Source organism: Lathamus discolor, chromosome 8, assembly GCF_037157495.1.
Source record: "Lathamus discolor isolate bLatDis1 chromosome 8, bLatDis1.hap1, whole genome shotgun sequence".
In the NCBI taxonomy this organism is placed as follows: domain Eukaryota; kingdom Metazoa; phylum Chordata; class Aves; order Psittaciformes; family Psittacidae; genus Lathamus; species Lathamus discolor.
The window spans coordinates 19,539,905-19,554,935 of NC_088891.1; the positions used below are offsets into that span (position 1 = coordinate 19,539,905).

Below are 15,031 nucleotides of genomic sequence, written 5' to 3' on the forward strand. Positions count from 1 at the left end.
CTTTCACAACACAGTACGTATTTTGTTACAGATTCCTAGGAATGGGTGTTCACTAAACAGTCTTTGGTTTTTTTGTATCTAGCTTTGATAACTGAGAATGATGAAAAGGATGCAATAAAGGGTTAGCACTTTATGCTTGGAGAGGAGAAAAGTGCTGTTACGCATGGCCTGGGATGGGGTTGGAGCTTTATACATGCAGGACCAACAAGGGCTCATGGGGAGGATGGCAAAGGGTGTCAGGGAGAGAGGAGGAATGGAGGGGCTGCAGCCAGTCTTTTGAATGGGCAGAGGAATTGTGTGGTCTGGACTCCCATGAAAGTAACATCAAGCACCAAGGAAAAGATAATGCCAAGTGTTCATCTCAGCATGGCTCCTGGAGAAAAGCAAATATAACAGTGCTTGGCATTCTTCTTTGCAGTGCTGTGTTGCTGCTCTCGTGCACAGAAAGCTGGCTGATACTGGGTGCCAGTGTGGGGTCTTTGTCAGGGGTTTTGTCAGGTTTTTGTGCAGTGAGATACTCTTGGGTCTTCGGAGAACACATGCAAAAGTTTTGGGTATTATCAGTCCCTGTAACTTCAAATCCACACTCTCTCTGGAATAAGGTGTTAGCCTGTACTGTCATCTCATACCACACATGGCATGCCAGTCAAGTGACATGTAGGGAAAAGATGGGGCAAGTAGTAAGATGTCATCAGAAACTGTCTCTCCTGCCTTCGTGGAAACACAGGCAGGAAATTCTAGCTCTCTGCCTGCACAGGTAGAAGAGGAGGAACGGCTTGCTGAACTGACGATAGGCGGTGCAGTTCCCAGCAGAGCGGTGAGCAAGGCATGCTAGAAGCAGGTTGTAACAAGTAGTTTGAAAACTGGCTGCAGTTTCAATAGCTGGCTTGGCTGAATTGGACTAAACTGTCTCCAGCAAAGCTTTGCAGCTTAGATCTTCCCCGCCTTGCTTGATGTGGACAGGTAGCTTGACTGCTGAGATGTGCTTTTGTCTTTAATACAGTTTAAGCCTCTTTGAAATTCTTCAAAGAGTGTTTATCCAGCGTTTCACAACATTTAGCTTCTGACTATCACATAGCAGCATCTTCAGAAATGTGTACCAGAAATGTAGACAAGGATATCCTGCACTTCCACTTCTTGTGAGAGGGCGAGAGGATCAGAACACTAAGAACTGGTGTGGGGCAAGAGTGGCCCGAAGTTCTCAAATACAGAATGCAAGTGTGTTAGCAAGATACTGACTGCATCACTTGTGGACTCAGAGGCTCAATCTTTAGTATTTCATCTAAGACACCGTCATGGCGCAGACTGCACTGACTGGCTGGTTAAGGTAAGTGGCTTGAGAAGTTCTGCAGACTTGGAAGTGCAGAGGCAAGTGTGCCAGCAGATACAGTTATGATGTAGTTTGCCCTTCAGTTTAATCACGCCTGATTCAACTCTCCGTTTGTTATATAAACACTGGGAATTAAATTCTGTGGGCACAGTGCACTTTGTATTGATGCATTTGAGTCTAGACTGTTATAAATGACTTATCTAGGCAGGCTTGTAGACAATAGCACAGCAGTGATAATTTCCCTTTGCAAGCATGCGTTAGAAAAGTAAAATTGTATGCTTGTTCTTGAGACAAACAGTAGTAAATGTAATAGAAACGAGTTAACTCCATTGGAATGGATCAGGTAGTAAAGAGGAACCTCCAGCTTCTCAACAGCTCTTGAGTAGGTAATCATAAGCTTCTTTGAATTGTGTAATAGACTGGAAAGGTCTGTGAACATTGAAGGATGTATAGTAAAGTGACCTGACAAACATTTTTCTAATCAATCTTTTCATTCATCATTTGGAAGTACAGTTAGCGAATGAGAGCCTGCGTCTGACAGAGTATTGTAAACCCGATTATTATTGATGATCAGGCAGTGATCAAATGTTGGAAGCAAGGTCCATTTTATTGCTGTAGAAGGGATATAGAAGGAACCAGGAGCACCATTCAAGGCTGAGTGGAAAAAGAAGGTTGAGATTGGCTTATTTCCTTTATATCAGCTATCATTTGACTTGGCCTACATAAAATATAATTTTCAATAATAAAAACATGCACACATGTATATGCATCATTTAAATATAATTTTAATGAACTAATTGTGTAATAATACACTCTTGCTCAAATACACTGTATGACATGCAGAGTGTTTGCATGCTCTAAGGTGGTGTATCCTAACATGCATTTGATAGCAGGCATTGTGGTGTCATGGTAAGTGTTGGCATGCTGGAGGGAGACCTTTCAGATCTGAGAAGCACTACAGTTTGAAGCTAAAAGCCTGATGGGAGAATCTGAAAGATTCTGCATACAGATTTCACGGAGTAATATAGTCAAAAAGCAAGATATGAAAAAAACCCAGTTAAAAACATGTCACTGCTATTGACAGCTTCCCCAGAGGCACACTAACTTTGTTCATATCAAGAAGTAGGTGCAGGTTGTCTGCAAAGGCGTCTCTGATGCTGGAGAGCAACTGGATCTATGCAGTTCATCCATTTCATGCTGTGTGGAAAAGGGAGGAATCACAGCACTGTCCATTCTGTTCTGTGGAGTCTTCAACACCAAACTACAAATAGCACTTTCTCCCTCCACACTCCCCCAACATTACATCTTCTGTGTGAGCTCTCTGCCAGCTCCAGTTGACTCATTTTCCAGGATCTATATCCTGGAAAACGTCTTCAGTATGACATGACTTGTCCTTTGGCAGCAGAGCCTGCTAACAAAGCCCTTCTGTCTCCACACCTGCGGGCGTGTGCTCCTGTCCTCACACTGCCCCACTCCCTTTCCAGTTGGGCCAGTGCACCTATTTGAAGAGAGGGTGATGCTTTTTTACTCACAAAGAGCTGGGCACTGCTGAAGTGACTGGGGGATGGGGACTTCTTAAATCAGAACTGCTGCAAAGGAAAGGGTAGTGGAATCTCAGAGCACAGTTTGATGGGATTTCCCTTTGTGCAGCACTGTCAGCTTCAGCAGCCTTCTGCAAGCTTCTCCCTTCTCCCTAACCCTTCTTCCCGTGGCAGTAACAAAGTTACCAATATAAGTATTTGAGTAACCATGGAGACCAAGAGGCAGGAGCAGATTATGGTAAAAAAAAAAAAACCATCAGGAGAAAAAAAGGTTGCATTTTTACCCTGGATTCTTCCCCACTCTGTTCACTGAAGGTTCCCCAACAGAATGTGCAACAGCCCACCCATCAGGGCCATGTGTAGGCAGAAATGAACAGTGGGCAAGCAGAAATGCTTCTCAGACTTCATCTTTCAAGAGCCTGGAATGTGTTTCATGTTACCTGATACTCAGTTTCTGTCTAGTCTTGACTGGCAGTGTAAGCTGCCTCACCACATTGCTTCTGTAATCAGTGGAAAATGAATGGATGGTTCATCCCATCCTAAAGAACGTATTTGAGATGAAATGGATCACATCCTTAAGGGATACCTTTCAATCCATTAAGCATAGAGGACCCTGAATGAGCAGCTTAGATGTTTGGCCAGGTGAGCTCTCCTGAATCTAAACTGTTACTGTTCCCTGCAACTCTCAGCCAAAGGTGTGCATGATTTCTTACAGATTTCCAGTACGCTTATTGCTATTAACTAAAGCCACATCCCTCAAGAATGATGAAAGACATACAGTCTGTCAAATCATTTCCACTTGTATGAATTTAACGTGCTGTAAGCAGATACCATATAAACCATCATCATGTACTGTTTGATTCTTGTCCAAAATTCAGCTGTTGAGGTCATCTTCTGTATGCTTTTGTGCTGTTTGTACTGTGCCATACCTGTTCCTTGCACATATTCTGTATTGCCTTTTCTCTTTTACAGCCTTCACTTCAATCCAACTCATGACTCTCTCACCCTGGCTATTTAAGTTTTTTACCTACTAAGAAAGTGTTTCACAAAGACAGCAGAAGGTTTTAAAGCGGGGGTAAAGATAAGACAATAAGTCAGTGACAGGCAGGAAGACATCAAATAAATAGGCTTCCTTACACTTTGGCCTGTAGAAGCACTGCATGGGCACATCATCCAACATGCATGTCCCTGTGTCCCCATTACATGATGGGTATGATGACTCCATTTTGGTTATGTACACCCTGGAGGCATGGCTTGGGGAACAGAGGGAATTTGGGTGTCTCTGTAAGGTGCTGTGCAGCCTCCCTGCCTCAGACAGTAAGTACTGTTGTCAGAGTTCGCTGCAGAATCTGCAGTGAAGTGCTTTTGAAGAAGATATCATTAAAATATGACATTCATATGTCATTCTCATAACTGGTATTTCTCTATCTTGTTTGGAAAATTGATAAATCTTAAACCCTACACCCAAACCCCATAACATAGCTCCAGAGCCATGTTTAAACACATCCCTATATTCAGCTGTGGTTCCAGTAATCTGTAAACCCACACTTGGTACTTTCCACATGAGTATGCATAATTAAAGGGAAAGCAACTCCTTCTTTTGTATTTATAAAACCAATGTTCACTTCTGTACTCTGTAAATATCCCTTTTCCCATCTAAATTTTGGTATTTCCCCCCTGACAGGACTTAGTCCTCCCTCCTCAACTGTTCCAAGGAAAGTTAAACATCTTCCTTACCAGTTACAGGTAGCTGAGTTGCAGTCTGAAATCATCCCTCTGTGTAATTCTAGCAAGCCAAGTGTGGCTCAGTATCCTGAAGTAGGAACAAAACAAACTGGTATCGAGCAGGTGAATCCAGCTAGAAAAAAACCAGAAAAAGTTAAGCTTAATGTAGTATCCTCATTATTTACTTAGCACCTCTGTGTAGGCCAATTTTTCAGGGGAATAATTTATGTCACCCAATATTATGTGTGTTTTAGTGCTCACTTAATGACAATGTAATATTTCAAACAAAATACAACTTCTGTAATGAGATACCTTGTTTCTGCCAGGATGTTATTAGGATAGCTGCTACGGTGATCTAATGAGATTGACCTTCATTTCATAACAAATTGCTCTCCTCCTGAAACTATTTTTAATGGCCTTCTTGATTTATGCAAAGGGACCTATAGTGATAGCCTTCATCTGGGGAAATAAATGATTCAGATCATTCCAAATTTGATGAAAATGGCGAGCGAAAGTGCTACTGTATTTTTACCATGTCACACATCGGTTGAGTGCAGCATTGTGAAGGTCCCCTGTGGCTTTGTTCTCGTTGCCTCCCTGCAAAGAACCAAATAAATGAGCTTATTTCATACAGGGTAGAAGATAAACCCCATGCAATTGCCAGCACTGGGGCTGCTGTAGCAGCTCGCCGGCTCTCACCTCGAGGTGCTCCTGCTCCCTGGAGTGCTGTTTGCTGCCATCTACCGGACATTCCCAACGCTTCCAGGGGCCCGTCAAATCGGTGCTCCAAGACATTTGTTGTCCTGATATTCCAAGCCGTGGTGCTCGTGACTTCTAATGCACATTTTGATGAGATGAACCCTTTTTAAAGGGTGACAGAGGAGAAAAAGAGGAATCCATATTCTGGATATTTCTGCTGAGTGTCTTAAAAGTATTGCTTAGTTGAAGCAGGGTGGTTATAGCATTTCAGAGGGAAGATGAGTAGGAGATGGATACAACTGGCATTATATTAATAATAGATAAGGATGCTTTGCTATGCTGTAGTTATTTCACTCTGAAAAGCCTACTAACTTATTAGTATTTAGTCCTCACCATGGTACCAGTTTATTACATGGTACCACTTTTATGGATGATGTCACTTACCCACTGTGAGGCAGAAGATTTTCAGGCTTTGCATATGCATTTCCCATTGCAGAAAAAATGCATGGTTTAAAAATTCCATGACAAAATGTTTTCTTAGTGGAGCTTATGCGTTTGTCTCATGCTTTCTGCAGACCTGGCTGCAAACATCATGCTTGTAAATTCCTCTTCAAAAATCCCAACCCTAAGACTGTTCTGAGACTTTTTGCTCAACCAAACCATGATTTGAGATGGAAAGAGTAAGATGCAAATTAAACTTTAAAGGAAAGGCTTCACAAAAATACCAAGAACAATGTATTTCCTCAATGGCCATACATGTTCCCTCATTAAGATAAAGAACGTTCAAGTCTGTATGTACAGCACCATCTGGTGACTTATGCACAGCAGGATCCCAAAGCAGGGATTTATGTACCTTGCCACAGTGAGTCAGTTGATATCCCCCAGCAGACCTGCTTCTTATGTTCTTACAACTTCTTTGCAAACACAGAAATATGCCTTCATTCCTATTTGCCAGGCTTGGGCTGTTGTCATCATTATTTGTGCAGAGGAGCAGGAGGATTTGTTGCTGCTTATGGCCTCCTCCTCAAGTCTTACTGTGTAGTCATGCTTTCCTTTTATCTGGGAAGGACTCCACAGGCAAAGTCCCAGTCTTGGTAGCAGTCAGCAAGCACGCAGATCATTATCTGGCACCTTGCCTTTCTTGGCTGCCCGTCGTCCTGCCTGGCTGAGAGCAATTCAGCCTGTGCCTTTCACTGCTGCTGCCCACTGCTCCGGTCTGTCCCCTGGCGCTGCAGCTGTTGTGCGTAATGTCACATTCACTGTGCTACAGGGCAAACACAGGAGAAGTCTGTCTGGATGGCCACTTTGCTGTAGGGTGCGGATGGTGTAAGGCAGTGGTTGTTGGTTTGCTTCCACAGAGTCAATGGACTGGATTATCCATTTGTAAGCATCGTCCTTGGGTGCCTTAACTGTTTGTGGATACATGGATTTTGAGCAATCTTGTCACAGAAGCAGACTCCAAGAGGTTTTAGTTTTCCTGTAAGCAAAGAGGAGGTAAAAAGATTCAGAGCTTAATTCTCCAGTGTGTTACACTGTAGTATCATTGATTGCAGTACAGTTCTATTTCATCTTAAACCCAAGGTAATTGACTGGAACATGATGTTTTTAACTCATAAATCCTCTCTATCCCACACATCTCAGGCAATTACCTCAGCAGCTGTGGATCTCTGAATCACTTACATGAGTTTCCTTACCACTGAAGAAAACAGATCTCCTTTGTTTCAGTAGAACAGCCCATGGGCTTAGCAGAAACATCGTGTGTCTGTGTCTTCATACAGCATATGAAGTTCTTCCTCCAGCAGTAGTCACACAAATGCTGCAGGAATGAAATGCTGTCACTGAGGCTCATTTAATTTGTTTCATGTAGCAGTTTTCTGAATTCTTTAGAGAACAGTGTCTTCTAATTTGGCCCAGTGCCCTGGGCTGGTTACAAAATCAGTCAATATTGCAGGTGAGAAACAGTTGAGTGTCAGCATCTTATCTGATGACCTGTTCCGCTGAAGCAGACAGGTGTATCTGTTTTAGCAGTAAGGGAGGGATGAGGATCAGAGCTCACTCATTTGCCAGTGATGCTGCATTGTATAAAATCTTCCTCCCACAGTGTCCAAAGTCCTTTGCTTTCTGATGAAGCAACCTGGCATGACATATGTCAACTTGCATGGCTGTGAAGCCTGCAAGGAGGCTGTGAGGATATTTTGGAAGGGTAGAGAACTTGCTGAGTGTTGAAATATAGCTTTATGCTAAGATTTAATACAAAAAGGGGTGAACCACATTGTAAACACCGAAGTCAGTAGCTGTGTTAACTGCTGATGAAATCTATATTTCATTATTTGAAAACTCATGTTTTCACCTTCATTTTTTATTGGTTTAGTCCCTTGGGAACTTCTCTGTAGTGAAAGACACAGAGTACATTAGTGTAGGCTTTTGAAATACATTATATATAAGCAACAGGGAGAACGTGCCATACTACTGTTATTGGTTAATTTTGCTAACAAAATAACAAAACCCAGTGAAGACAGAGGCAAAAGATCGAATTTGGAGATTCCCAACTGTAATAAAACAGACCCTTTGAAATATACTTACAAGGACAGTCCTGAGCATGCTGGATTTGCCCAATAAATCTTTGTTCACTTTTTCTCTTGTTGACAGTTGGAGTACTAATGTTCCCAATAATCTGAGTAGTGCAAAGGGACAGGAATCCTGTTCCTCTTTTCTTGAGGGTAACAAGCACCTGCTTTTATCCACACCTTATGGAAAGTGGCAGGTCAGTGTTGAGAACAGATGCAGTTTAGTGACCCTGTAAGGAAGGCAGTGCCAGCCTGTCTGGTCAGGTTGCATTTCTTACCCTTTTCCATTCTATCCCAATTCAGAACACTGGGACAATGCAATACTGACATGGGGCATGTGAAGCCTTCTGTTCACAGCAAGCATCCTGCTTGTTGCAGAGCCTTTGCTCACCTCACTTTGTGTGATACAGCTGCTGAGGCAACTGGCTGCAGGATGGCCAGCAGGATGGCCAGCCACTGAACCTTGGAGCTGTGCGTCCCACTGTTGGATCACTTTACTGGGATCTGCTGCCTTTTTCTTAAGAGCTTCTAATTTCTGAGGTTTTATAGTTAAATCACTAAACTGCCCAGGGGTTCCTATGCTCATGGCCATGCTGTTTTACCATCTGACATACTCAGCTCATGTTACAGCTGCTGCATTCATATCTTCCATCTGTGTCCCATAAACAGGGTTCTGAGACGGCTTGAATCAGCATAGCTCTGCGGTCTTCAGCAGAGCTATCTTAATTTACGTTCAGACCTCCGCACACAAAAGATGCACCTTTGTAAAATGCCCGTCTCCACCCAGAATGGAGTCTCCTTGTGCATGCAAACTGCCAGGCCAGAGATCTGCCACATGCAGGGCCATTCTCTGAGGCTGCAGTCCAGTGAGTTGCACACTGAACAGGCCTTTGTCCTGATTAATTGCAATTCATTTCTCAAATCAACAGGAAAAATCAATCTTTGATGTAAAACACAGCTGCATTTACCACAAGGAAGGCCTTTGCCAGACATGTAAAGCATTCCAGAGCCCGGCCATGCACTGCTTGGGTGAGGACTGTGGCTGGCTTGTGTTTCAGAAGGTTATGTACAGTTCTGGCCTTTATTCTTTAAGTGACCTATTTGAGTAGAGAGAACTGTTCTGTAGAAGGGCAGCTGTTTTGAACTTACGATGTTTTGGAGAGAGGAGGAAATGCAGTGAAGGATAGAATTAGGTCACAGCTTCAGGATGCCAAGATTTTTCTCTTGATTTGCTTGTTTTTGTAAATCAGGCGCTCACATTTAACCACACTGGAAGGAATAATCTTTTCTCTGCAATCACTGCATCAAAGTACAAAGGAAATTGATTGAAATCATAAAAAAATTAATTTTCTACATTTCTCTGTGACGGTATGGCAATAAAGACAAGCCCATCTCAGCTATGTACTTAGCATTTATGATCGGGGGATAATAAACAATCAATCGAAGTCAGTTAAAGCAGTTCTCCAAAGCAGTTTAGAATCTCACTAAAATGACTGAAACACAGTGCAGCACAAACACTTCTGTGCTGAAATCAGGTTCAGGGCAGGAACGGCAATGGGATTGTTGATGGTTAGTAGGATAAGAAGTAGGATTTGAAAGACCCACTTTTAAAACTGAGGTGCTCAGTGCAGTCCAGACAATGTCCTGAGCCCACTGGTTGCTCCCTCTAAAGAGCGAGCTTGAAATCTTCATTCCCTCTGCTATTTTAAACTAATAAATGCATCTAAATTAGAAACCAGTGAAGTGTTTTCATGTCAGACCCCTCATTAAGACGCTCTAGGAAGCACAGAAAGATAAAATGATTAAAAAGCAATCTTAATAACTGGATGACTGTGTTAAATTTGTCTGCATTCAGACTGTGGCATGCAGCTTTGTGTTCAGGGACTGGGTGCAGCCGCGTCCCTAATTCTCTGTCACAGCTGTCCTGTCCTCATGTGTGTGGGAGGGTGTGGGGGAACAGGTAGTGCTTCAGAAGTCTCGCCTATATTGTGTGAAATGAGAAATTAGCAGTGACCTTCTGGCTGAGACTCAGATAGAATCTTTCGAGATTGCATTATAGGTCCTTTCACTACTGCTGCAGATTTTGAGCACTTATCTAGCTCTATCCATGATCAGGCTCACTTCCCATATGCAGTTAAAACAAGCTGTTCTTCATACCTTTTCATGAGATAACATAAATTCACAGCCATACCACTGTCTTCTTTTGGCAGTTTGGAGAGCTAGGAAATACTGCAATGAAATGTTTCTAATTTAATTCAATCCCTCATTAATTTGTTCTCTCCCTTAATTCAATCTCAGCCTCAGGACCTAAATCATTTGTATTAAAAATAACATAATAGCCATTCTTTCTTTTAATCAATGTTGACTGCTTTAGGCAGGTATTAGCAGATAATCTGATTACAAACTACACAGTGTGTTGGCATTTAGTTAATAACTATCAGGGAAAATTTGGAAAAGAATCAAAGGAGAAAAAAATAACAATACAAAGAGGGAAAAGAGAAGAGAGCCTTACAAAGACACACGATGTTAAAGACGTTATCATGGAAAAGTCTTTTCCGCTAGTGGCTGTTATTGGTACAAGCCTCCAAGATGCAGTCAGTGGTGTCGGCCATGGGCGACAGACTCAGCCCAGTAGGGAGTATTGGCAGAACTCCAAAAAGAATGAGGTCTATGGTAAATCTACCATCATTTCCTCTTAGACTTATTTAAACTTACTAATGGGATTTATAGGTTAGATGCTTAGTGGTATAAGCTGGCATAGCTCCACTGAACTCTGGCTGCATCATCTGCAACCTTCTCTTTCTGATCGTAGGTAGACACCATTTGCCTGCCCAGCAGTCTTTTTATGGGAAAGCCACTCTTGCTGTTCAGTGTGTTGTCTGAGAAGACCTGTCAAGAGTCCTAAGCCAGGGCACGAGTCAGGGCTGGCAAGAAAACTTCTGATGTGCAGCTAAATCCAGGTTGTACATAGAGCAATGTGGAGCAGCTTTGCAATTGCTTCATACCAGCTTGTGGGGAAGTCCCTAGTCAGGCTGACTGGCCAGTTCTGTGATCATCCCCAGCTGGCTTATGCCACGAGGACCCAGTTCTCAGGGGATTGAGAGCTGCCAGATCTGGCAGTGCTTAAGAGGCTGACAGGGACTTACTTTGAGGGGACTCTGTGGCATCTCTCTCATTTTCTTACAAATACCATCTTGGGAACGCGTCTGAAGTAGGTAGTTTATTGTCTGCTGTCTCTTCTTGGCAAATTTGTAATGCTGCTGTAATAACAGCCCTTCTGGTCAGCCAGGACCTCCAGAGGAGGCTTGGACTGGTTAGCTTTCACCTGCCTCCCCCGAGGCTGCGCCTGATGCTCGAGAGATCAGTCTAAATGGAGCCTGTGCTCTGCTGCTCAGCAGATGGCATTTTTCCAGTACATCAGTATTGGAGGGATACCCAGCACAGTGTGAGGGATCCCAAGCTGTTAAAGAATCTGCCTTTTGACTAAAGCAGAAGAAAAGAGCCTTGACAGTTTGCTGTTTTGCAAGTTACCAAGAACAAAAAGAAGGTTTACAGTGTCCTGACATGTCCTAATATGCCATTACTCTCCACCTAAGTTCCCAGCACTCACTGAAGCTCCATTCAGTATACTTTACACTGATAATGGTGATGAAAGGTATCATACACCATCTAAGAAGGGACCAGCTTCTCTGGGAGTAATATGAACTGTATGTGCTAATCACACAAGGGCCTTTGAAGCTTTCAGTAGAGACTGCTTGAAGTCATCAGCATAATAAGGTAGTAGATTTGGGACTTAAGAACCCCACAGGCTGATAGCACATTTCTGATGGTGCGCCAAGGCAGCTGACCTCTGGATTCCTATTCATATTCATGAGGCTCTTTCCCCATGACCTTCTCATAAGAAAGGCTGCTCAGCAATGCCCAGGAATAGGGCTGGGCTGAGTGGGAGAGGTGCTCCAAGGCAAAGTTGTCCCTGCAAAACAGAGGCATTGACAGCACACCTGGAGACAGAAGAGGATGGTGAATGGGCAGAGGACCGTAGTCTCAATCTAGATGTATACTGGAGCTGAAATAGATTTCAGAGCAGCTTGATCTACTACTCCAGTGGTGTAGCTTTGAATTCCTTTCTTGTTAGAGGCTGCCTAATTTTGTTACTTTCTCATAAGAGCAACTATTATTAACATTGACAAAATGAATGTAGAATTCTATAAAAATCATTTTGTGATGGATTTAATTGATGAAGCCTCCCAAGTCGTGCTGGACAGTTGTGAGTCAGTGGTGAATAGCATGTAAGTAGAAATACTGTTGAATAAGCCCTTGATTCTTGCATACTTTTTCCCTCAAATGGGAAATGTCCTTGAACACGTTCCTTTGCCATGCTGTCCATATGTTCCTGAATCTGTAACACTGGAATTATGTCCTCCTTGTAAAGTGCTTAGGATCAGCACAAAACTCACATTGTATTTTACTTTTGGTGAGTGGAGAAATGGAAAACCCTTTTAACCCTAAAAATTCTATAGAAGGTAGAAATTCTTTTGAGAAGATTGAAAATTGTGCCCAAGAACTAGTGTTGGTTCGGTGTTTCTGATTGCTGATTTACAGGAAGAAGTGATTAATCACCAAGTGAAATCTGTTCTAGATTAGCATAAATTGCAGGAGGTTGGAAAAGACTCCAGATGGATTTGAATTATTTGAAAAAGCAAGCAAAACCAGCAAAGGAAATGTTGGGTTGGATGAACACAGACTGCTTCCTAATAAAAAAATAAACCAAAGAGTCTAATCTGAACATCCATAAATTTCCAAAGTCAAAGCTCTAGGCATGGAGATGTCTGCCCAGGACAAGAAAATAGGGTTCTGATGGGCTGGAGATATTTCATCTGTTCTGGCATGTCAATGGGATATTGATGCCCTCGGTCCCTCAGTTTATGCTGTATCACCTCAAAAGCACACAAAAAGAAAAGTCTCATGGTGGTGAAGAGTGGGACTGTGTTCTGCAGTTTACGTGGAAGAAGTTGAAGCCTTCAGGGAGATGATACACATGGGTACAAATGCTTCATGCCACAGGGCAACGATGTGAGTGGTTCACTGCTGCAGAAGGGTCAGTGACACTTGGGGGCTGGTTTCATGAAGCAATAGATGCTATTAAACATTTGTAACTAATGCCATTAAAAATATTGTCATGTGGTATCCCACAGCATCACCTGACATTCTGCTGCTCCTTGTTTGAAGCTGAAGCACACCCTGGTGTGGTCACAGTGTCAGCAGTAACTCCCACACGTACACAAATACGTAAACTGGGAGATTTAGGTGACAAAGCATAAACCTTGTTTTCCATTAATATAAATGGTAAAAGTTCGTAGGGAGACTTTTTCCTTGGACAACAGAAGTTGCATGAGTAGCTAGCAGGTTATGGGATGTTCCTTTTCTTTTGCTGGTTGACGTAGTGGCTGTACATGGGCAGATTACCAGCCCATTTCCAACAGTAACTTGATTTGAATTTAGTGCCCCCATAGGAACCAGGAGAATTTTATTATCTTGATTTAATTCTCAGTTTTCTTTAGAAGAACATCTATGTTCTTTGCACTTTAGAGAGGTGCAAAGTTAATAGCTTGCTTCTTACAGATAAACTGCAGGGATTTCATGGTTTTTAAGGTTAATCTTTGCTTTCACTGCAGTTAATCTAGGCCATTAAGACTCCAGTGAGATCAGGCAAACCCTGGCATCTGACATTAGATCTGTAACTGCCCTCTGCCCTGCTGCACCCAGACACTGTCCCTGGGGTTGTTCTGTCTCTAAATGGCAGCAGGGTACTGCACAGGTGGTATGGACTCTCCTCCATGCCAGAGTGGCAAGCCAGGTACTTTGCCTGATATCAATGACACAACAAATCCCAGGACCTCTAAACCACCATGCAACAGCTTGAGAAAGCAGCTTTCTGTGTGTTTGTTGGACATGGGCTATTGGCTGATACCAGAAAGAACAAAAACCTCCCCATTCCCATTCCTTCCCCTTTTGGAGTATAAGCTGTGCTAGTTTTGTGGCTTTACCTTAAGTGACTGTCAGTTGCTTCCAGCGTCGCTTCCGTACATGTCCTGACTCTGCCAGCTGCAATGTGACAAAAATAACACCTTAATGACAGCAAAACAAGGGGATGAGAGCAGGAGATGCTAACAGAAAATGCACATGTGATAGCTGTAATTTTAAGTTCTCTGATTTGATACATGCAGATCTGCTTCACGGTCTCCAAGCTAATTTCCCAGTGGCTCCCCCAGTGTCTGTTTGCCAGACAGTGACTTCTGTGCTCATTTGAAAGCACTGAAATGATAGCAAGAAACCTGCCTCCATCTTCCAAGTGGATGAGCTCAGCACCAGGCCCTAGAGTTGCCTCCTGCAGTAGCAGCAGCGGCACCAAGTGAAGTGCTGTAGATCTGAAGACCCAACATGGAGTTTTAATGCGCATCTTCACAGACCTATGGCTCTTAGCTCAGAATTGAAAGGAAACTACAGCCTTTCTCTGCAGGATAGATTGTGGCAAATGTTTGACTTGTGAGCTGGCTGCTTCTATCTGATTCTGGTTAAAACCACTGCTGAGTAAGGAGTGATTCATAGATGGCAGCATGGATGCTCATTAACTTGGGTGAAAGGAACAGCCTGCAGAGCTCAAGTGATGCATGGAGATTTTCTAGAAAATAAAGGTTTATCACGCAGAAGAACATAGATCCTGGGGGCCTGTCTACCATAAGTGAATTTCTGAGATGGTGAAAAACCTGACACAGGCACTGTTGTATCAACCGAAACCAGGCATCTGTTGGCTTCACGGGCATCCGCTTCTGGCACAAGCTGAAATGAGAATGCCAGTCTGTGACCGCTTAAGGACACCCACAAGAGGCTTTGCACTGACATAACTAAATTAATTTCAAACAGATTTTATTTAAACTAGTATAATTACCATGTCTCGACAAGGTTTCATTCTATGTTCGCGTATCCTTTCCCTCCAGAACGGTGATTGCCACTGACAAAAGGCGTAATCTGACTGTTGAGCTAAGTCCATGGCACTTTGTTGAAGTGAACAGGGATTACTCTGGCAAAGCCAAAATATCTGTCAGGCTGTTAAACATATTGCACATTTAGTGACACCTCTGGAGCCAGTTAGCTCTGTGTTCTTAAAA

At 42.9% G+C, this 15,031-nt stretch overlaps 1 long non-coding RNA gene across 5 annotated transcripts; it reads right to left on the minus strand.

The window, feature by feature from the left end:
• Positions 1-2,146: 2,146 nt before the first annotated feature.
• LOC136018729 (uncharacterized) lies at positions 2,147-13,960 on the minus strand. 5 transcript variants are annotated; one of them, XR_010614549.1, is made up of 8 exons: positions 13,910-13,960; positions 9,012-9,161; positions 6,976-7,111; positions 6,149-6,772; positions 5,296-5,457; positions 5,129-5,193; positions 4,609-4,684; positions 2,147-2,527 (listed from the first exon to the last, which is right to left on the minus strand). It is a non-coding gene; the product is annotated as an uncharacterized LOC136018729 (long non-coding RNA). The 5 variants fall into 5 exon arrangements; XR_010614548.1 differs by having other exon boundaries at positions 2,147-2,828; XR_010614547.1 differs by having other exon boundaries at positions 4,609-4,729.
• Positions 13,961-15,031: the final 1,071 nt, after the last annotated feature.